General features: G+C 41.7%; 1 protein-coding gene across 1 annotated transcript in view; it reads left to right on the top strand.

The window, feature by feature from the left end:
- The window catches only part of KCNU1 (potassium calcium-activated channel subfamily U member 1), a 225699-nt gene that overhangs the window by 130443 nt on the left and 70689 nt on the right, over positions 1 to 24567 (top strand). The gene's annotated exons all lie outside the window — the stretch shown is intronic.

Below are 24567 nucleotides of genomic sequence, written 5' to 3'. Positions count from 1 at the left end.
TGAGGTCAAGATTCTTAAAAATTTGAAGCTAATTAAATGGCAAATCTTGAGAAGAAAATGAAATAAAAATAGATAAGGTCCAGGGAGAACAAACTGAGCCCGAACCGTCACTAAAAAGGGGAAAGGGGAGCTTGCATGTGGTGTCTTCTTAGAGCCCTGTGGGGCTCTGGATCTTGTCAGTATCGGAAAACTTCTGGGACTCAGCACTCCGGAGTCATAGGGGATGAGTGAGGGAGTAGAAAAGTAGGTAACTCAGCAGTTATGGACTTTACTGATAGCTATGGAATTAACCCCTCACAATCATTTCCATCTACTCTAATATTCTTGAAGGTGATTAAAGAGTTTTCCATGACTCATCCCCTTTGAGTAAGTCTATAACAAAAACCTCCAGTTTTTCCCTAGTGATAGGGTTAGAATCATCTTCAGAATTTTTGAGAATGGGTTATAATATCTTGCAAAGACAGACAGATAATATCATGCCAACTCACTAAAGCTGCTATGCTATTGCAGAGATACCGGAAATAATGAGGACAAGGAGCCCAAGAGACACACACCTTGGTGAAGTACATGATCACATTCCATTGGAGAAATCAAGCTTTGTCACCTACGCCAGCTTCAGTGGCAGGTGAGTGCCTCAAAGCACCTCTTCCCACGTGGTTTCCTGAGGACCAATGGGCAATTTAAAAATCTAACTGAAACAGAATATCTGCTTTGACAGCTCCTGTACTGACCAAAATATTTTTCTCAAAGTTTAAACTCATCACGATTTCCCTCATATCATTAAGCTAAACAAATGGATCTTCCATGCCATCCATCCCCCAAAGCATCTTCCTCCTAGTTTACCAAAGGTAACTGAAAGTTATATCTTCCCACTTTTCTTTCAGATGAACTTCAGAAACTCTAGAAATGCTGACGAGGGCCACTCATGTCTATGTGTGCATTTCCTGTTATTAATCCATCCTCTATTCACAGTAAATGGGCAATGAAGTCCTAGCGTGCAAAATAAAATAATCTTCTTCCATGCTCACTTATCTGTGAGCTGTAGTGGGCAGTAAAAGTGGGATGAACAGGAAGGCGGGTGGAGAAGTAGCAGGACATCTGCTTAGCTGACTTTAGACAAAGAGTTGGTTGACCCAAACTTTTACAAGATGTTGCCAACATTTCCCATCTTAGCAGATACCGTAGAGCAGACCACCTTCAATATTTGTGCCTGTGGTTGTCTAAGGGTCTATTTTCAGCAATATGCGCTGGCTCCATGCAATGTAAGTTCAAATGTTAGCTCCAGGCTGCATGAGACCTTGAAGAAGTTGCTAAATTTCCAGGTGTTATAATTTATGGGCTGTAAATAATAATAATAATAAACATGTTTCTGTTTGATTCTTGGTGGATAGTAAGTGTTAATTACATGTTACTGATGATTGGAAATGTTATGTAATCTTATATACAGCAAGGTGTCCATATTTAGGCTGAATGTGTAATAGTGAGTGCAGAGCCTTCCCAAGATGTAGATTTTGAAATAAATCCTTTATTTTGTTCTATTTATGCTAAAATTTACCAGTTTTTTATAAAGCTTAATGAAACATACTTCTGCTTGGTTTAGGATTCTAGGAGGCAGGCTCTGGGTGATAGAGATTCTGTTGCATTTCCTGCACAGCACATAATATGTCCAGGCCCCAAAGGGTCTACTACTTCATACATGCACTGTCCAACAATCCTGGAAATATTCTATAGGTTCCCAAATATATTTATTCTACCACACCCTTTTACAAAAACAAAAATATGTATGTATATATGTGTGTGTGTATATACACACACACACACACTCAGAAGATATGTGTGTATGTTTGTATTCAGCTTCCCTAGCAATTAAAAGTTTTTGTACTATAGTCCATAATCCAGGATAAAATGGTGCACCTTGAGCTGTGATTCGAATGGTCAGCCATTTGACGCCACCAGCTGCTCTGCAGGAGAAATATGGACTTTCTGCTCCTGTAAACAGTTAAAGTCTCAAAAACTCATGGGGCAGTTTACCCTGTCCTGTAGACTTGCTATGAGTTGGCATCAACTTGATGGTAGTAAGTTTGGTCCCGCTTTTTGTGGGACAGTCCCGATTTTCAACATTTTTTCCCATGTCCTGCAGCATTTTTAAAAAGTCCCGATTTTTGGAAAGAATGCACAAGCCAGGGTATATGGTTTTCGGCTGCCATGTGGCTATTTTGCCAGGATATGAGTTTTATCCATGGTGTCCCGCTGGGTTCCACTTAACCAATGTTGAAATCGGGTCACCTTCCACCCACTTGTGGACACAGTTCTTCCTCGCCTTCCCGTTCAGGATCTGATGAGAACAGTGAAATGACCTATGTGCTTTCTCTGTATTAAGAAGCTAGTTTGCTCAATCTTTCCAGAGATATAGAAATTATGTCTCAATCTACATATAATCTGGGTTGATAATTAACACTGATTCATATAAATAAATCAGAGACTGAGTTAGTGTGTTAGGGTAGTGTGTTAGGGTTCTCTAGAGAAACAAAACCAGGACACTTATGATTATATGTTGATAGATGGATAGGTAGATAGAGTGATAGATAGATAGATAGATAGATAGATAGATAGATAGATACAGCACAAAGGAATATAACAGCTAATTAGTTTTCACAGCAGTAAGAGGGATCAGTTCAACTTATTTCCATGTAACAGTTAATATACTGGAAGTTCTTCAACTCACGAGGGCTGCTGGGTCCAAGGTCAAGGAAGCAGACAGCTGAGTCTTCTTTACACCAATGCAGACAGTCCGGCCACAGGCAGCTAACAGCAGGGCGGGTCACTAACAGCCAGAGATATAACAGGATCCTGCAGTCCCAAGCTCCAGTGAAGTATACACCAGCAGCATGGCAAATCATGTCTCAAAGGAACCCCAAGCTCTAGCAACACAATCCATGTGTTGGCAGTCCCACAGGTAGTGTAGCTCACAAGTTGAGGCAGAGAACTAACAGCTGTATACTGGTCACATCAGCAGCAGTAAGAGAGTTTCTTCAGGGATCCAGATTTTTTTCCAGTTTCTGACAAAAACCACTAGAGTTCAAACTTCAAAAAGCCAAACAGTTCCGTTTTCTTCAATCTGTCAACAGCCCCCAGGCAAGTCTCTTACAATGCAAATGTTCTGAGTACTCCAAAGCACTGGGTGTGGCTTATCTTTTCACAGCCTTCTTTGCAGGTGTGCCTAAATCCATTAAGGATCCAATTTTAATGACTGAAGACAAGTGGGCTTACAAGCTCTCTATGTTAATACTTCCCAATAAACATTACTATCAATCATTATATCAATAATAAGCAGGAGAAATCAGTATAAACAAAGTAGAATCAGATACTAAACTCAATTCTTAAAACTGTCAAGTTCAATCCTTATTTAGCTAATCTAAATCCTTATCTAAATTATTCTATTGATATAAAAATGTGGGTTTAGGTCTCTGAGAGCATTGCCTAATGCCAGGGCTAGCCCTTCTGTCAGTCATTTTGATGTCAGCCAGCGATTTTCTCTAACCAGCATGGTCTCAGAGAAATTCAGGGGGAGATTTTCTAGCCCTGAGCTCAAAATATACCTTAAAAGCATTCATTTTGCCATTTCACACAGGAATAACCAAAGACTACAACCAAACAAAATAATCAAAACTTTAATTTCCCATAGTCTTTCCAGATCACAACCCAGTAAACTGCATGGACATATCTGACTTCTGGCTAGCCCAAGAAGAAACACTACCATGAGGCAGAAGTCAAATAAACATCTACTCTCCATCTTTATGATTTGTTTCTCCAGTACCCCACTTCCAAGGTACCATAATGTGTTAGTCCAGGTTGACTAGAGAAACAAACACAGGGAGACTCATATTTGTCGCAGCTCCAGGAGAAGGACATGTCTGATCGGAGCACAGGGGAGCAGATGAAGGGGGAATAGGAGAGAGTGGAGCACATCTTGGCCCAACAGGCCTTGAGGAAGATGACCCAATTAGCGCAGCCAGTCCACAGAGAGAACCACTATGAGACATGACATCCCTCACTGACCCATGGCCCTGCAGGGCATAGCACCAGAAACACAGTGTGAGATTTGCGCCTGACCTGATCCCACCACACTGAGGCAAAGCACTGGGGTGGGTGAGTAGGGGGGTGCAGCGGGACAGCAAGGGAATGGAGCGGCAAGGTCCCCAGGGAATGCTGAAAGTGAACTTTGGGGCCAGGGCGTGGTGCCCCAACAGACTGGACTGGAAAACACTCCTAAAGGCCAACAAATGATCCTTGAACTAACTACAAGCTTTTCTTTCTTGTTGCATTTTGTTTTGTTCTTTGTCAGTGGTTTATTATTGTTGTTTTGTTGTGTATTGTTGCTTTGTTTTGCTCTGTCTTGTTTTTCTGCATCTTATTATCTCCACAGGTCTGTCTAAATAAGATAGGCTGGATGAACAATCTGGAGGAAAAACAATGGGATGACAGTTCAGTGCGGAAATGGGATAGGTGGAGGTGGGGGGTAAGGAAGTGATGTTAACAAACCCAGGGACAAGGGAAGAACAAGTGATCCAAATTGGTGGTGAGGTGGGTGTGGGAGGCTGGTAGGACATAATCAAGGGTAATGTAACGAAGAGGTATTGCTGAAACCCAGATGGAGACTGAGCATGATAGTGGGACAGGAGGAAAGTCAAGGGAAATAGAGGAAAGAGCTGGGAGGCAAAGGACATTTATAGAGGTCTAGATAAAGACATGTACATATGCAAATGTATATATGAGGATGGGGAAATAGATCTATGTGTCTATATTTATAGGTTTAGTATTAAGGTGGCAGAAGGACATGAGGCCCTTCACTCAAGTACTCCGTCAATACAAGAATATTTTCTTCTATTAAATTGGCATTCTATGATGCTCACCCTCCCCACACAACCGCTGAAGACAAAGTGGGTGAATAAGCAAATGTGGTGAAGAAAGCTGCTGGTGCCTGGCTATCAAAAGATATAGCGTCTGGGGTCTTAAAAGACTGAAGATAAATAAGCGGCCATCTAGCTCAGAAGCAACAAAGCCCACATGGAAGAAGCACACCAGTCTGTGATCACGAGGTGCCAAAGGGATCAATTATCAGGCATCAAAGAACAAAAAAAATCATACCATTGGCTGCACACCTCCATGATAGGATCGCTGAGGACAAATGGGTGCATAAGCAAATGTGGTGAAGGAAGTTGATGGTGCCGGCTATCAAAAGTTATAGTGTCTGGGGTCTTAAAGACTTGAAGGTAAACAAGTGGCCATCTAGCTCAGAAGCAACAAAACCCACATGAAAGAAGCACACCAGCCTGTGCAATCACGAGGTGTTGAAGGCATCAGGTATAAGGCATCATCAGAACAAAAAAATCTCACCATAGTGAATGAAGGGGGAAGTACAAAGTGGAGACCCAAAGCCTATTTGTCGGCCACTGAAGATCCCCTTGCTGAGGGGTCTAGTGGAGGAGATGAGTCAGTCAGGGAGCAATGTAGCATCGATGAAGAATACAGCTTTCCTGTAGTTCCTAAATGCTTCCTTCCCCCCACCCCCCACTACACACACTATCATGATCCAAATTCTACCATGCAAGTCTGGGTAGACAAGAGGATGTACACTGGTGCAGATAGGAGCTGGAGGCACAGGGAATCCAGGGTGGATGATACCTTCAGGACCAGAGGTGTGAGTTGCGATACTGGGAGGGCAGAGAGAGAGTGGGTTGGAAAGAGGCAACTGATTACAAGGATCTACATGTGACCTTCTCCCTGGGGGACGCACAACAGAAAAGGGGGTGAAGGGAGACGTTGGACAGGGCAAGATATGACAAAATAATAATTTATTAATTATCGAGGGCTCATGAGGGAGGGGGAGTGGGGAAGAAAGGGGAAAAAAAAGAGGACCTGATGTCAAGAGCTTAAGTGGAGAGCAAATGCTTTGAAAATGATGAAGGCAATGAATGTACAGATGTGCTTTACACAATTGATGTATGTATGGATTGTGATAAAAGTTGTAGAGTCCCTAATAAAACGTTTTAAAAAAGAAGGGGGGAAAAGAAAGAGCTCCATATACTGGAGCAGTTAAGGATTGAGAAAACATCCCAGCCCAGTCCAGATCAAGTCTATAAGTCCGATATTAGCACATATGTCCAATACCAATCTAGGAAGTCCTCTTCAGACTCATGAAACATATGCAATGATGCTGAGTGCAGGAAGATCACAGGCCAATGGGTGGGAAATCTTGTGGATCCAGTGGTGGTAGAAGCATCTGAGTGCTGACAGGGGTCTCCACGTTACTCCTCCAGTTCCCAGTGGTGGTAGAAGCATCTGAGTGCTGACAGGGGTCTCCACGTCACTCCTCCAGTTCCCAGGGCATGGGGTTTATCAGAGTAGTGCAATTTGTCTTGTCAGTAGAGTGTCTCTTAGGGAGTGAGTAGATAGGGGGCTGGGGTGCGGAGCGGGAAGGGGGGGCGGGATACAGGAATTCCCAGAATCTTCACAGGAAAGTATGCCCACACGGAAGCTGCATTGGCTATGACCCAATTGGCAGACTAGACTCCACCCCTTCACTCTTAATCCTTTGACGTCCCAAATTGACATCAGATTATCTAACTACCACAGTTAGGTAGCATTGCTTCAAGTGCTACATGGGGAATAATATATTGATTATCATACATTCACATGTAGAAAGTGGAATTTAAATTAGAAGGAAGGTGGAAGAGATTGGGAATCCTAATTCCTATGAAGGATGTGACACTGACAAGACATAAGGGTAAAGTAGAATATTCCCTGTATCAGCTAGTCTGATGGGAGCTGAATATGCATGGTAGAATGTTGTACGAAATAACATTTGAAACTTAAAAGAACATAGGTTTGCCTATTTAGCCTTGCACATGCATTTATACATGTATCTACGATATTTTTTATCTATTGTAAAATTACATCATCCCAATTCAAAGTTGAAAAATGTTTGAGAACATGAACACAGCATATACTACAACATATTAAGTGGTCTGCATGTTAATGTTTCCATGTATTCAATCTCAAGTCTTTGCCGTGATATTACATAATGTTCAAGTCATACATAATCAGTAGCCACAGAAAACCCTGGCTTTCCCCACTATTCTTTAGCATTGCTATAAAACAAAATAATTTACCTGAAGGACATTTCTTCCCCAATCTCTTTAATTCCCCCTATGGTGCTGTTGGGTGAGTGTTGGACTACTCATCACTAAGAGGTGGTTCTAACTCACAGTGGCTCCATGGTGTGTTGCTGTTAGGTGCTGCCATCTAGTCTGCTCCAACCCATAGCGACCTCAGGCACAACAGAAGCAAACACTGTATTGCCCTGTGCCATCCTCACAATTGTTCCTATGACTATTGGTGCAGCCATTGAATCAATCCATTTGTTAAAGGCCTTCCTCTTTACCAAACACGATGACCGCCAGGCACTGGTCTCTCCTGACAACATATCCAAAGCATGTAAGACAAAGTCTCACCACCCTTGCCTCTAAGAAGTACTCTGACCTTACTTCTTCCAAAGCAGATTGATTTGTCCTTTTATCAGGTCATGATTCTATCAATATTCTTCACCAACAATTCAAATGTACAGATTTTTCTACAGTCTTCCTTATTCAATGTACAATTTTCACGAGCATATGACACAATGGAGAATAGCATGGTGGGGGGAAAGAATTAATATTCTTTCTCTTCAGCACTCTGAAGAAGTCTTGTGCAGCATATTTAAGTAATGCAATATGTCTTTTGATCTTTTGATTGCTGCTTCCATGAGCACTGATTGCGGATCCAAGTAAGACAAATTCTTGACAATTTCAACATTTTCTCCATTTATCAAGATGTTACCTACTGGTCTAGTTGTGAGGATTTTGGTCTTCTTTGCATTGAATTGTAATCCATAGTGAAAGCTACAATCCTTGATGTTCATAAACCAATGCTTCAATTCCTCCTCACTTTCAGCAAGCAAGATTGTATAATCTGCATATTCAGATGATTAATAACCTTGTATCCAATCCTGATTCCACACTCTTCTTCATGTAATCCAGTCTCCGGTGATTTACGCAGCATACAGATTGAATAAGTATGGTGAGTGGATACAACCCTGGTCTATACCCTTCCTGATTTTAAACCATGCAATATTCCTTTCTTCTGTTCCCTCAACTGCCTCTTGATTTGTGTACAAATTCCCAATGAGCATATTGAAGTATTCTGGAATTCCCGTTATTCTCGTTTTACCACAGATTATTAACATCTACACAATTGAAAAGTTTCATAGTTAAGGAAACACAAGTGAACATATTTCTGATATTCTCTGCTTTGAGTTGAGATGCATCTGCCATCAGCCCTTGTTCCATGGCCTCTTCTGAATCCGTCCTGAACTTCTGGAAGTTCCCTGTCAATGTACTGCTGTAACCATTGTTGGATGATCATAAGCAAAGTATTACTGGGGAGTGATCGCAATGATATTGTTCTATAGTTTGAACATTCTCTTCACTCACCTGTCTTTGGAATGGGTACAAATATAGATCTCTTCCAGTCAGTTTGCCAAGTAACTGTCTTCCCAATTTCCTGGCTTAGGCCAGTGAGTGCTTTCAGAGATTCTTCAGCTCGCTGAAACACTGTCATGGATATTCCATCAATTCTCAGAGTCTTGTTTCAGGCTAATGCATTCAGTGCAGTTTAAACTTCTTCCTTCAACAACTTTTGCTTTTGGTCACATGCTACCTCCAAAAATGGTAGCATGTTGACTACTTCTCTTTGGTACAGTCACTATGGAGTCTTTCCATCTCGCCTTAATGCCTCCTGCTTCGTTCAACATTTTGCCTACAGAATCTCTCAAGATTGCAACTCAAGGATTGGATCTTTTCTTGAGTTCTTTCTATATCAGATATTCTGAATGCATTCTTACCTTTTGGTTTTCTTTCTCCCCCCCCCCCCCCAAATCAGCAACAATTCATTTTGAGGGACTGCATGTAAATGGAAAAGGCATTACAAATCCATGAAGTGATTTAAAAAGCACCCAACAAAAAGCATTATTAGCTCCTCCCGTCAGGTGACAGAAACTCCCTCCTTGTGAGGAGGCGCCCTCTCAGCAGTGGAACCCGGAGAGCCAGCTTTCCAGTGAACTTTACTAAGAAGCAACCCATCAGAGGAGAGATTTGAATGAAACTACACAAAGAATAGGAAAGCTAGGAGCTACCTGGGAAAACCTTTTGGTTTTCTAATTCTAACCATTTCTAATTCTAATTTTATACCTTTGAGGATCCTTAACTGATCTTTATAAGTCCGAATAGGCTCAGAGATACTAACCCATTCTGATCATCTCTAGATTATTCTTTATCCTCTGATGTTTATCTAATTTCATCAAAGCAGGAGCTCCACAAAACAAAACAAACTCACTGCCATGGAGTTGATGCCAACTCTTAATGACCCAGGGCAGAGCTGCCCCTTTGGGTCTCTGAGACGACAGCTTTATGGGGACAGCCTTAGCTCTCTCCCATGGAGTGGCTGGCTGTAGGTTCAAATTCAGACCTTATAGTTAGCAGCTTAAGGTTCAGCTAAATACACACAGGGTTCTTTAAATGACAGACTACAGAGCTTAAACAATAATGCTAATTAGGGCCATGCTTTCCAGTCTCTTAGATATTGGATGCACTTCAGAAGACAATTGCCATTGTGGGTGAATTTCTGTGATATTCTGTCATTAAGATCGAGAAGTTCAGTTGAATTAAAAAGAATGTTAATGGAATCAATAATAGACCTTGCTTCTACTTAATACTATAGTTGGTTTTTGTTTGTCTGTTTGGTTGGTTTAATTTGGTTTTAAAAGGAAAAAATAACTCCAGCAAGAAATTGGCAAATTTATGTGCTGGATAATGACAATAAGTAGTAAAATTGAGCATCTTACTAGAGACAAGTAGACATTACTGGTGAAAATATTAAATATATGGCCCATGTTGGTGTGTCAATATGACTACACTCACATATCAAAAGAGCATCACGTTATTTATAGTTTTGTTCTCAGTAGATTTAATGTTCTTAAAAAGTGCAATCTTTAGCCACCAGTGGTTTTCCATTAAGGCCAAATGTGATGATTTTCTTAGGATGTGAAGCAATATAGACAGCCCTTAACTTATAAAAAAATTATAGTCTAGTATTTCATTTATTTTTCACCACTGGTTTCTTTTTCTATATAAAAAGCAATGTTATAAATAGCAGTTCTCAAGCTAGCCCACAAGAGTCTATTTACCATATGGTAGTTAAATAAATGTCTAGTGGTCGACTGAATCAGTGAACACTAGCTAGATTTGCCTGAATTCTGTGTCCTTAGAAAACAGGGGTCATGCAATACAAGAACGAAAAGACAAGAGGTTCATTATTTCGTCTTCCCTTTCAGAGCCCTAAAACTAGGCCAATGCAAACATTGTAGGGAAACAAACATGCATCCGTTTTCCCCTCTATTGACTCTATTTTGGCTTCTAATTTAGAAGCCTTCTTTCACAGGTCCTACAATCAGTATAGTCTCTGTCATTTCTCTGTCTACACTCACTGATCAGTAAAACCAATTTTAGTGAAAGATTAGGAGCAAAATTCAATGTGTTCATGTTATTGTGTGAATGACTACCATATAAGCACATGAACCCACCAGAATTTGTAAAATAATTCTTTAGCAGCTGAAACAGATATTAGTGAATATTTTAACCAATAGCACTGGGTGAAGCAGAAAGAGTCCATCAGTGTATAGGAATCAGGTGAAGGAACTAATTTTTTTTTCACTTTTTACTGTTGATTGGGTAAAGGTTTTCAGAGCAGATTATTGGTTTCACATTTAACAGTCTGTACTGTTTGCCCCCATCTTATTCATTGCAATCCATCCATGTACCATTGCTTTCCATCCATGTACCATTGCTTTCCGTTTTCTTCCTTTGTTTCATATTTCAATTCCTCCTCCTTGCCGAACCTGAAATTTGTCCTCGGGCACTGCTGGCCTTTTGATCCCGAATGCTAAAGTGTGGACCGTTTCCTTCTCCTCTGACTTCTCAATTCCTTGACTAAAAACTAATCCTCAGGTGTGAATGTATTTCTAGAGTTTACAGGTGGCTAAAGCATTATCTGAGAACTAATCTGCTTCTTTTCACAGCAGGTGGCAGCGGTAGCCGGCACAGCCTCACTCTTCTAGTCTGAGGATTATGGAGAAGGATGCTTGGGTGGTTCTTTAGCCCATGGACTAAACGTTTTCCTGTACCTTTGATTTCCCTCGCTGCTTTCTTTCGGATGGGGAGAGACAGATCATTGCACGTTTGATGTTCACTCTAGAACTTTCAAGGCCCCATCCCTCCTCACCAAAATCGATGTAGAACATTGTCTTCGTGAATGATGCTATGCCACTTGATTGGAGTTTCCCCTTAGACTAGCATCCAAGCCCAGCCACTTGTTCCCCAGGGGGTTGGCTGTATCTAAGAAGGGTTGCCAAAAGGAAAACAAATTGGCTTGGGAGAAGTACAAGTCGTATGTTTCTCAGAGGCAAGAATAAAGAGACTTCTGCTCATGCGCTTTGGACTTGTTGGCAGGAAAGCAGTCCTGGGAGAAGGATGCTGTGCTTCCTAAAGTGAAGGGCTAGCGAAGAAGAGGAAGGCCCTTGATGGGTACATGGACACAGAGGGACAACAATGAGCTCAACTATAAGCGCCACCGCGAGGATGGCCCCGGGCCTGCCTGCAGCACTTCCCTCTGCTCTGCCCCATGCCGGGCTGCGGTGGGTCGGGAACGACTGGGCACCACCGGACAATAACAAAGACCGTTTCTGGACATTGCAACCTGCAGGCTTTGCCACAATCATGAACGAACACATTTGCAGCAAAAGTAAATGCACATAAGCAAAAATCCTCTGTCAAACCCTCCTATAGTCAAGGTAAACGCCCACTCCACTTCTCACAAATGTTCAGTCTGCTTGTCTGTATGTTAGAGATATCATTCATGTCGACACTCCTGCTCTTTTACTAGCTTGATTAATCCTTTGATCTTTTGGGTCTAGGTTTGTCTTTGTGCTTCTGTGGACACTATATCGATGAGCCTTGTTTACTTATCCACTCTGCTACTCTGTTTCTTGGGTGGTGCATTTAATCTATTTACACACAATTATTCCTTTTTGTGAGTTTATTGTTGATTTTGCTGTGTGTGTAGGTGCGTGTGTCTATCTGCTGGATCTTTTGTTCCACATAACTTCTTTATCTGCTGGGTTAAATAAGCCTGTAGGTTTTCTTGTAATGTTATTTGTTGCTGTTGTTATAGTATTTACTAAATCATTGTGATTATTATCTTCTAGTTTGATGAGGTTTTTTCATCATCTTTGAGGAAATGCTATAATTTCCCCCAAGTTTAAAGCAGTCTTATTTTATCTTGAAATCCACTTTATAGGGAAGAGAAAAATTTGTAAATGCAATAGGGAAAATTCACAAATGCAATAGGCAAAATTCGCTCACTCACTCACTACCATCAAGTCAGTTTTGGACACAGAGCAACTCTACAGGACAGGGTAGACCTAGTGCTGTGGCTCTGAGACTATAACCCTTCAGGGGAGTAGAAAAACCTCATATTCCTCTCACAGAGCAGCAGGTAGTTTTGAACTGCTGACATAGTGGTTAACAAGTCAATATGTAACCACTACACTATCAAGGTTCTTTGGGGGAAAACTTAGGGTGGGGTAAAAAGAAAAGAGAAAAACAAAACCAGAGAGAAGAAAAAAGGGAGAGAAAGGGGGGGAAGCAGGAAAGATAGGGGGGGCGGGAAAGAAAGCAGAGAAAGCATGCAAAACATCAGAAGGGAAAGAAAATACTTTTTTTAATAAAAACAAAGGGGGGAAGAGGGAGGAGAGAAATCTAGGGAAGGAGCATGCTCACATCCAGAATGGATAAAAAAGATTACAGAAAGACATGATACACATCGTGAGTTGGCATCTTCTACCAGGCAAGGGGCTGACAGGGTGGGGTGGGGTAAGTGATTGACGTAAGAAGTCTGGTCTTAGATGGCCCCCTACCGCCCTAGTTGTTACCTGAGAGTAAGAGACCTGGTCCAGAAATTGTGCAGGAGCAGATGTAACAGAGGGGGTCAGGGTTTTTTTCTCAGAAAGAAACCCTTTTTCGGACTGCCGAGGACAGGATGGCAGAGTTTAGAAGGAGTTCTCACACATCCAGGGAAAATGGGGATGGGCAGCTTGTCTAACATTGCAGTTTTTGCTGGTCTGATGAGGTCAAGTGCACTGGTTTCCAGGCTCAGGTGTGATGCGCCAGGAGCCTGGTCCCAGAGGGCATGGATCCACACAGAAGCAGTGCAGCGTTTGTGCAGGAAGGGTGCAACTAGCGGCTGGATGAGTATGGGCGTGGCTTTATCGCCCTGGGTCCCCAGGAGCAGGTGAAGAGCATTTCATCAGCAGCCAGCAACTTGGACCTGTGAGCACCCAGCTACTGTCTTGATCAAAGGCTGCTGACAAATATCCAAGATGGCCAGTCCACAGGAACTGGCAATTCATCCAGCTGTCTCCTCTCCCGCAACGTTTTTCAGCATCTTCTCCTCCTTGACCTTCAATCCACTCTGGCTTTTCCTTGGAATCTCAAGTTCTAGGTCATCATCCAGATATGCCTTGTTGGTCTCTCGTGTCTCTGTCATTGAGCAGGGGTCAGCCAACTGTGGCTTTCAGTATGGATATGACACTTGAAATAAGTTTTAAAATGTTATTTCCTTTGTTTGTAAAAATATATTTATGGCTCTTGAGTATTTTTTTAAATAGCTGTGAGGGACAGGATTGGCTCTTCTGTCTCAAACGCTTGCCACCCCTGTATAGATCACCTGAGCAATGTATCTTGCTCTTCCTCCATCTTGCCACAAGGAATCCATTTGTAATAGGAAGCTTTTCCAAGTACTAAATATAGCTGCTCTTCCCTGTAAATCTTCCCTCACGAGTATGCTTAATCCAATTTTTATTGATTATATTGGCATGTAAATACTTTCCACATAACTTCCGTTTCCACTATGTCTAAGTAATAACTATAATACATTATAAGCAACAACCTATATAGCAGGCATGGGTTCTATATTTTCATAGTATTTAACCATTCTTTGCCACTTTATAAAAAGCACCATCCTTTCTATATCATCTAATCAAATGTTCATATTTTAAAAAAATGTTTACAAGTAGCACATTTAATGTCCACATTTCTATCAACATGTCATTGCTTGTGCCAAATACAGTTTCTACTACCACAGACACTTGCTTTCTAGCTCTCCTCCTTTGAAGCCCTAACCAGCTCTGCCTTTATATGCATTAGTCCATCAACATTCTCTTAAACAAACTTAGGTTTTTACTGTTAGGCACCTTGACATGCTTCCAGCCTCTACCCATTACGAATTCCAAAAGTACTATTAATTTTAAGTATATGTTAGAGCAGTATCCAATCCTCGTAGCAACATTATGTCTTCGCCATCTAGTACTACTATAGCAGAACTGTGTGGCTTAAACAAACATGATTTTTTTTCATAATTTCGGAGCTCACGTGTCTGAATTCATGGTGCTGACTCTCGGAGAAGGCTTTCTCTTTCTGTTGACTCGGAGGAAGTCCCTGACTCTTCAGAACGCCGGCTACTGGGAAATCTTTATATGGCTCAGCAGTTTTCTTGCTGCATGTCTCCTCTGACACAGAGGGTTGGATACAAATCACCATATATCTGCTGGATTGCTAACTGCAAGGTCATCAGTTCAAAACTACAGTCTCCCGATGGGAGAAAGTGGGAGTTTTCTATTCCCATAAAAGGTTACACTCTTGGAAAGTCACAATGGCCATTCCACCCTAGTGTATAGGGTCACTATGAGTCAGAATTGACCCAGTGGCAGAGATGGATTTCATTACCATAGCTGATTTTTTGATGCCTCTCATATTAAGCTTTAAAAACTACTTTCCTAACAGAGAAGATCAAGCTGTCTTTTTTCTTACTATGATGTCGTCTGTAATTATGAGCTCTCATGACACTGTCAGGTAGGTGTTGGACTGCTAACCACAAGGGCAGTGGTTTAAACCCACCACCAAGTAAGCCTATCCGCTCCCGTGACTGTTTGCTAAGCTTCCAACAAGGTACAGATTCACTGCGAGACAGAATGGACTCACTGCTATTGGGTTTGCTTTCAGTTCTTGGTAGCTTACAACTTGCAAGTCAGTAGCATAACTTCTTTCTCTTATCCACGTAAACTTATTTAGCACACCCCTGCTTTCACACCTTAAATCATGGCTGAGCAATCCCCATCTTCTTAACACTGTGACTCATCTTCCAGATCTGCCTTTCCCCGAGAAGCCTAACAGCATGTATGTTACCTGTTCTATGTTTTCTACCCACGGTTTCAGAGCTTCTGAAGATGCCAGCCTTCTTGGTCTTAACCGATGGGGTTCTTTGGACCCACAGGACCACCAGCAGCAGGGTATATAGGTCATAGTGTTTAATAAGCATTTTCATCAATTCTCAAATCAAAGTCCAAAGGAACTACTAAGATGAAATATAAATACATACGTGTGTGTGTGCTTGTTTGTATATCTATCTAAATGGATAGAGGAGGAGATGGGATGTTACTGTTAGGTAACAGTACCACGGAGTCTGTTCCGATCCATAGAGACCTTATGCCCAATAGAGGGAAACAGGGTCTGGTGTGGGCGGCGTCATCTCACCGTTGTTCCCGCGCTTGGGCACATTGTGGCAGCCATGTGTCCATCCATCGTCTTGAGGCCCTTCCTCTTCTTTGCTGCCCCTCTGTTTTACCAAACACGTTGTCCTTCTCCAGGGACTTGTCTTTCCTGAAAAACTGTCCAGTGGACGTGAGACAAATTCTTGCCGCTTACCCTTAAAGAGCACTCTGGTCACACTTCTTCCAAGACAGATCAGATTGCCCTTTCAGCAGTCCATGGGACTTGGAGCATTCTCCCCCAGCCCCACGATGCAAACGCATCGATTCTTCTTCTATCTTCTTTAGTCAGTGTCCAACGTTCACGTGTATATGGGGCAAAGTAAAAGACTTAATTCTCTAAAGTCACATCCTTGCTTTTCATTACTCCAAAGAAGTCATGTGCAGTGTAAATGATAAGGGATAGGAATAGTAATGTAGAGCTAGGGATAGAAGTAGAGAAAGAAAAAGTCTTGCTTATAAAGATACATGGAAGAGTTAGAGCGAAAGGAAATGGAAAAATCACAATATGAAAAATTGATTGAGTGCTTTCTTTGCTGTTATCTTATCAGGAACCTCTGAGGGAACTTGAACTGCACACCTTTTATTCAGCAAACCAATGATTTCACCATTTTTCTCCACTCGGAGACTCCTTTGAGTCCCTAACTGTCCTCAACTAAGTGGGGGAATCTTACTTGCCATGAGAGGGTTACAAAAATGCACCTTTAACAGATTCAGTCTCTTCCCATTTCAGAACCCATTTTCTTTTCCCTTCCCCTTCCTTATCCTGTTCCACAGCTGAGTGAGGAAGGCAGACACAAGACAGGCAGAACTTCAAGGTTGCCGGGTAGCTTTACAACTCAGCAGCTGTCTTCAGCACATGCTCAGCTATCAGGACAATAAAATATTGTGCATTGCTTCTACCCTACAACCAATTAGGTCAGCTGTAAATATTAGAACTGCTTGGTAAACATGCAGGGAAATTGTGCTGACTTGTTAATATAAGTGAAAATGTAATTAGATTTATAACACTTTTTTTCCAAACCATAATTTACAACAACAACAGAAGAAAAAATTCTCTTGCAACCTGCTGAAATATCATTATTAAAATGCACATGAAAAGTCAATTATGCCAGAGGGAGGTATTTAAGAGAAGTGGGTTTCCATACCCTGGGATTACACCGTGGGGATTACATATTTCTTATTTATTTTTTTCCCTGAGATCTTTGCTGCTGCCAAATGAAAAGGAACAGATATTTTACTTATTTCACGCTGAAATATTGCTGCAGATAGTGCTAAAAAGCAAACGAAATAACTGGCTCCCTGGAAACCGACTCTGTTCTCAAAGCCCCAGGAAAAGTCGACTAGCCACCATTCTTTTTTATTTACAAGCCTGCCTCTCTTTAAGCAATAGTCATATTCCTTAAAACATGTGCAAATCAAACATATTTTCTAACTGTTAGTCTGTTTTATGCTCTATAGAAGTGGATTGTTACATAGAATTCTATGGGGAATCCTCATGGAAGGTATGAAATAACACCTTAATTTGTTTTCCTTTTAAAATCTGGCATTTCCTCTACTCCCAGAATCACATTCAGAGCGCAGTTCTGCCCTCAGACAAGATGGCAGGCCTAACACCACACTCCGAATGTGCTAGAGGTACAGAGCCATACCTCCCGGGTAGGCGATGGAATTATGGTGCCTGTGGCCCACTGGCTTCCCCTTCTCTTGGGAAGGGACTCTGTGTTAGGGAGACTCCAGGTCCCCTTTAGGTATTATGCCCAGTTCTGATCTTTAAAAAAGTTGGTTGTTGCCTCTCTGCTTTCTGATTTTTTTTCCTCAATGAAACGTAGGCGCTATTATATCTTATCTATTTTTAAGGTGCTAATGGGGAAAATCTGTTTAATAAAAGCTTAAAGTGATTTTTAATATAAGAAAGCTTCAATTTCCCATCTCAAGTTTCTCCTAAAATGTGCAGTGGAGATGATAGGGGAAAAACTCATATGCATTTTTAGAATCACTAGTGCATATATTGTGCATAAATTACTCTTGCTGAAAGGATGGTGGGATTTACATACAGAAATCAGTCCATAGGGTCAGTTGTGTTTCCGTATGGTTGCTGTTAGCTGCTGTCGAGCTGACGATAGCTGTGGCTTCCCCTATGGTCTGGCTTAGCACTGCTCTAGGGAGTTTGCAAGGCTGTGGCCATTCACACACACATCACTAGGCCTCATGTCCAAGGAGCCTCTGGATAGGTTTGAGTTAGCACTCCAGCTCTTGGAACGACATGTATACGTGTGTGTGCACGCGTGTGTGTGTACGCGCGCGTGTGTGTGTAACACACATATATTAGGTTGCTGCTGGTAGGTGTCAGTGAGATGATTCCAACTCATCAAACCTTATGTGCAAGAGTGAAACACTGGTGTGCAGTGTGTTATCATCACACTGTGCTATGCTTGAGGCTGTTGTTGCACCCGTATGTCAGTCAGTTTCATTGAAGGTCTCCCTCTTGTTCTCTGGAGCCCGGGCGTCATAGTAGTTACATGTTAGGCTGTAAGGTCAGCACAAGGTCAGGAGTTCAAAACTACCAGCCACACCAGGAAGAAAGACAGGGTTTGCTACTCCTCTGAAGATTTACAGTCTAAGAAACGTACAGGGCAGTTGGACCTTCGTCTATCGAGCCCCTTTGAGCCAGCATCACCTTGAATGCAGCGAATGCTTCTTAACGGAGCACATTATCCTTTTCCAGGCACTAGTGTCTCCCGATAACCTGTCCACAATGCGTGAGACTAACTTTTGCCATCCTCACTTCTAAGGAGCATTACGGTTGTACTCCTCGGAGACAGATGTGCTTGTTCCTCTGGCAGTGCATGGCACTTTAAGGACTTTTTGCCAACACCATAATTCAAATACATCAATACTTTGGTAGTTTTCCTTATATACTGTCCAACTTTCATAAGCATGTAAGACAACTGAAAATGGGTCAGGCATGCCTTAGTCCGCAAGTTGTACCCTTTCTCTCCATGCTTTAAAGATGCCTTGTATAGCAGATTGGTTCTATGAAATGCGTTGTTTTATTTTTTGGCAGCTGCTTCCATGACCAATGATTGTGTATTCAAAAAATATGAAATTCTTGAGACCTTCAATCATTTTCAGATTATTGTGATATTGTTTATTGGTCTAGTTATAAAGAGTGGTTTCCTGCTTTGGTCTGATAGATGCTTCCCTCTCCATCACTACTAGTCAAATCTTACTACTATCTGACAGTACTCTAAAATGCAACTATGAAACCAAAGAGTTTATACTTGAGTACTATAAAAACATATATCCAGTTTGACATTTTATGAAGCATAAACTCAAAACAAAATTGTGATTTTCATGTGTTTTTATGAAGATGATTTACTAACAAAACATAAATATTATAACTAATATACAGTTAATAGCAAGTTACAGATACCCTTTTAAGCAAAAGAAAGAAAAGAAACTCTCTAATAAGGAATCAGAAACAATGTGGAAGAAAGTGACTTTGGTCTTCAAATGAGACTTCAACCAAGAATTAAAAAGGTATATAAGCTAAAATAATATATTCTCAGTCTTGTGTTGCTATTGAGTTATGTATTCAATCATCTTTGGTCTCCTACCAAAAAAAATCTCTTTACAAATGAGATGACTGGAGTTCCAGTATCTCAGATTTTAATGATATGTTTATGTCTGATCAACCTCAACTTGGATCAGGTTCCCATGTCCTGCACCATTATACTCAGGAAAGTAATTATAGAAATCACACCTGATCATTGGGAGAAAACTCCTGTAGTCTGGAATGAAAGAGTTTTGGAAAATAAAATGATACTGATATAAAGTAGACACCCTTCAAAGGATTCACTCCAAACAATTAGAAGAATCCTAATTGTAGTAAATGGACATATTTTTAAAGTTTTCTCAAGATGTCACTTTCAGAACTAAGGTGTGCCTGACTCAAGCCATAAGCTCGCCGTTCATTGCTTCATGTGCATGTGAAAGGCAGACAACAAATACGGGAGATGAAGAAGAACTGAGGCCTGTGAGTGATGGTGTTGGTGAAGGATGCTGAAATCACCACAGACTTTCAGAAGAATGAACAATTCTGTCTTAGGGAAAAAGAGAAGTCAGAACATTCCCTGGAACCGAGGATGGCAAGACTACTTCCCTGTGAATTTTAGGTGCTTTATCAACAGAAACCAGTCCCTGGGGCATGTCATTGTGTTTGGTCAGCAGAAAAGAGGAAGACCCTCCGTGAGATGGATGACAGTGGTTTCAACAGCAGATTTGAACTTAGCAATGACCATGAGAATGGTGCAGGACCCGCAGGACTCAATTCTATTGACCACAAGTCACTGGCAGTAGGAAGCAGCTCAACATAGACGTGAGTACATGCATGAATACAGACATGAGTACATGCATGAACATAGACATGAGTACATGCATGAATATAGACATGAGTATATGCATGAACATAGACATGAGTATATGTATGCATGAGCAAAGACGTGAGTACATGTATGAACATAGACACAAGGATATGCATGCATGAACATAGACATGAGTATGTATGCAAGAATATAGACATGAGTGCATATGCATGAATAAACAGGCACATATATTCACATATGTGTGTGTGTTTATGTATGTACTTACCCACACACATATATCATTTCTCTACGTGAGAACAATAGTGAACAAATGAGTCCATTCAACAGTAAATCTCAAGGAAAATGTATTTGATTAAAAAAAAAAGGAAAATGGATGGAGTATATAAATGCACTACATATCTTTAACTAATATTTAGAGAGTGTCTTTGATGTACATTATGTTTTCTGATTCATTAATTAGGTCAGGAATTGTGCTAGAGCTCAGAAATGTATTGCAATTACTAAGGAAGGCTTCCTGCAAGCGGCAGCTCCTGAGCTGTGTTTACAATGGCAAATGCTTTACTGGCTGGCAGGTTGTGATATGCAGGAATAACCAATAATTAATACAAGCAAAGAAAACTTGATTGAAGGAAAATGCAAGTGGGTTTTCCCTGGAAGGAAATGATCTGGTAACAGGAACACCATCAAGACTTGATTCCAGTCATCTTCTCAGGTCTTCTGGAAAAACCTCCCAAAAGTGAGCCTTATGAGGATGGATTTATGATTCTGATATTTATTGCATTTCAATAAGGCTTATAAACTCAGATGTTATTCAGTGCAGCTGCCAATCAAGTACCTGTGCAAAAGCAAGACAAACATAACAATAACTGGTCAGCACTCCAGCACTCGGCTTCTCTGGAAGAATGCACTGCAGGCTTATGAATGTGTGAGAGTGAATATACAGAAGCTTGGGAAAAGGTCATTGGTATTTTTGGAGCAATAAATCAAATGGAAAGATTTGCATTTTGGCTGTACAACACACAGGACTGGATTAGAGGGAGAGAATACTTTGAAGTAATATTTCTCTGCTGACTTGTTTTATTAGCTTCCTTTAAACATGTTACATTATTGCTTATAGAATTTCATTTACTCGGATTGGCAGCTTGATAAATACGTCTATTGGCGATGATTTGGATTGCTCTGGGCATTAATATTATTAAAATCTGTCACGGGGAAATGTCTGAAAGATGACTTACTGTAAAGATCACAGCATGAAATAAATCATCCAGCAGTATTTGTTACCATTTATGGCCTCTTGGAGCGGAGTCAATCCCTTTTTATGTTGCATTGTTTTTCAAGTTTTTATAGCCTTACATTATATATTGCTGTCAGAAATGAACAGATGGGGTGTCGAACATGAGCTTTCTGAATAATTCCCACCCTCCAGTTATTTGTATGAAGGACAAGTGTAAAGCTGTGTTCTCGAGCAGAAAGAGGAGCGAGAAGGAGGTGGGGAAGCTGCTGTTGAGGAACGGGATCCCTTTGTCAGGCTGTTGAGGCCAATTCCGCCAGCTGGTTGGAATCCCTGACTGGCAATCACCCTGTTTGGGTTGCAAGCAAGAGATGAAGTGGCTGCATTGGACGCCAGTGAGAAAGAAAGGCAGCTTCCCAATGCCTTTTCTTCGGGTGCTGCTAGGAGGCACCCCCACTTTTGGCGGTGGGTGTGTCATGCCACCCTCCTCCTAAAAGGCCGAGACAATGGAAATGAAGACCAACAAGGACAAAGAGAAGGTAGAAGAAGGAGCACACAGACATGCAGAAGGATTTAATAGTCGTCCTGAGTAACTGATGTGCAAGCATCCTGTGGGGGAGCATAAGGGATTCGGCTCGATCTGAAATGTTCGGCAGGGTCACTGGATTGAAGGTAAAAGGCATGAAAGAACCCCCCATGGAGATTTCCGCTGCTCACTCGCTCAGGGTGGAAAGGAGAACAGAGGGGCTGCGGTCTTGTGCACATCACAGCACGTTGTGTCCTGGGAGCCTTCCACTTTCTCCCTCTGACACAGCCAGGGAGCTGCCTCACTGTTATAAGAGCCTCTCTCTCAAAGACGGTAGGATTCATTCACCACTTGAGAAGGAAAGCAAACGAATCCAGTAAATAGCCAACCAACTTCTAAAAAATAGTTGGATTGGCATATAATCCACATACCATACCATTCCTTAGTTCAATCACATTAAGAAGAATTGTGGAATCAGTACCACAATCAGTTTATAAGAGGAGGCTATTTATGAAGTCTCCTCACATACATTCCTTCAAAAGACTAAAACACTCACTGTCTTCAATTACATTCTGAGTCATGATGCCCCTATATAAGGTTTCCAAGACTGTACATCTTTACGGAAGCAGAAATCCTCATCCTTCCTCCAAAGAACCAGCTGATGGTTTTGAACTGCTGACCTTGCAGTTTGCAGCCCGATGTCTAACCCCCTATGCCACCAGTGCTATACCGTGATGTAATATTATAGAGGGACAATTTACAAAGTTTCTGTGTCCAGACCCCAATTCTTTGTTTAGCAACTTAGAACCTTGAACAAGGTGTGTGATGTACTCCTTATAGATAGATGAACCATTTAGAGAGGGCTCCTGAAAGTGTTGCTGCTTAGGGGAAGGCAATGTGAGAAAGTGCAAGGATACTCAATTCCTCCTCCTCAGAATATTTGAATAAGGAGATTCGAATAGTCTCCTGCTTATCCCAGAATGTTGGTCAGAGAAAATTGAATGATATCACACAGACTTTTTGAAATTAAAGATTCCTACCCCTTAGCTGATCTGTGGGAGAAAGGCAAGGTGCCACTCCCATAAAGATTTACAGCCTCAGAGACGCACAGAAATCGTTCTACCCTCTCCTACAAGGCCCTTATAGTCAGGAATCGACTTTCTGGCAGTGACTTTTGTTGGTTGGCTGGTTTGACATTTGCCTCAGGTATGTATTTTGAATCACCATACCACAACCAGATGTTTGCCTCCTCACCCATAAACCTCTTTGTTCTCAAGAGTGTGATCTTTCTCAATAAGTCAAGCATCCACCTCTGCCATCTCTCAAAGCCATTACTTACTCCAGGTGATTTGTAGACCGTAATCACAGCTACAGCTGCCTTCTCCCCCAAACCAGACCCATCCTCTCCAGCTGCATCTCTGACTCCCTTACTCCTATCTCGTCTCTTTTTATGTCCTCTCCCCGGAGACCTTCCATAGGCATTTCAGTTTCCTTGTTTCTTATTTGTGTGAGGAGCCCATCTGGACAGGCCTTGCCCAATTACACCTGAAGAGGACTGATTTATCCCAGGTAACATTGCCAGCTTTGCGCGTTTCATTTCCAAGCTCACTTTTAGTAGCACAGAAAGCGCTCCCCCTTAACCTCCTAAGAGGGCATGAAAGGGTGCATCTCAGATTCACGGCGAGTTCAGCCCAGTGGAGCATTGTACAGAGAGGAGTTGTCCTCAGCACTGATCCTGTGAGATGCCATTGAGTCAGCTCGCCTACATAATGACTAGTCTTGCACTATCCTCCCAATTATGGTTATGTCTCAGCCCTTGTTGCAGCGGCTGCATCAATTAAAGGTCTCCTTTTTCGACAAACCACTACTTTACTGAGCATGATGTCTTTCTAGGGACCAGTTTCTCCGGGTCCCATGTGGAACGCCCCTGAGATGCAACCTTGCATTACTGCCTTCTAAGGAGGAGCCTGGCTTGATCCGTTCATTCTACTGGGAGACCACGGGGTATTCGACATCCTTCACCAACACCATCACTCGGATGCATCAGTTCTTCTTCAGTCCCCCTTGTTCATTGTCCAAAGGTTGGGAGCATATGCAGCAATTTAAAATAGTCTATGAAACAAAAACCCTATCTCCTCCTACTTCTTTCTCTCTTTCTTGCTGTCTTCATTTATCTCCCACACCTAAGCCTAATCTGCAAGGACCATTTTCAGAAACCTAGCTTATCTCCCACCCATGCACCAATTGCTAATGCTGATCCTCTAAAGCCTGGCTCTCAGCCTTCCTCATGCCATGACCCTTTCACATAGTTTCTCATGTGGTGGTGACCCCCCGCCCCCAACCATAACATTATTTTCGTTGCTACTTCATCACTGTCATTTTGCTACTGTTATGAATCGGGCGACCCCTGTGAAAGAGTCATTCGACCTTCAAAGGGGTCGCGACCGACAGGTTGAGAATCTCTGGTCTAGAGGTTAATGGATCTATAAAATTATGGGTTAGGCAAGGATCTCTAGAAAAGCAAAACCAGGATATATATATATATATATATATATATATATATATATATATATATAGAGAGAGAGAGAGAGAGAGAGAGAGAGAGAGAGAGAATATAATAGCTAATTAGCCCACACAGCAGTACGGAGGGCTGTTCAACTCACTT

The sequence above is a fragment of the Tenrec ecaudatus genome, chromosome 8, assembly GCF_050624435.1.
Source record: "Tenrec ecaudatus isolate mTenEca1 chromosome 8, mTenEca1.hap1, whole genome shotgun sequence".
Lineage (NCBI taxonomy): Eukaryota > Metazoa > Chordata > Mammalia > Afrosoricida > Tenrecidae > Tenrec > Tenrec ecaudatus.
This window is presented reverse-complemented; position numbering and strand designations above follow the sequence as displayed.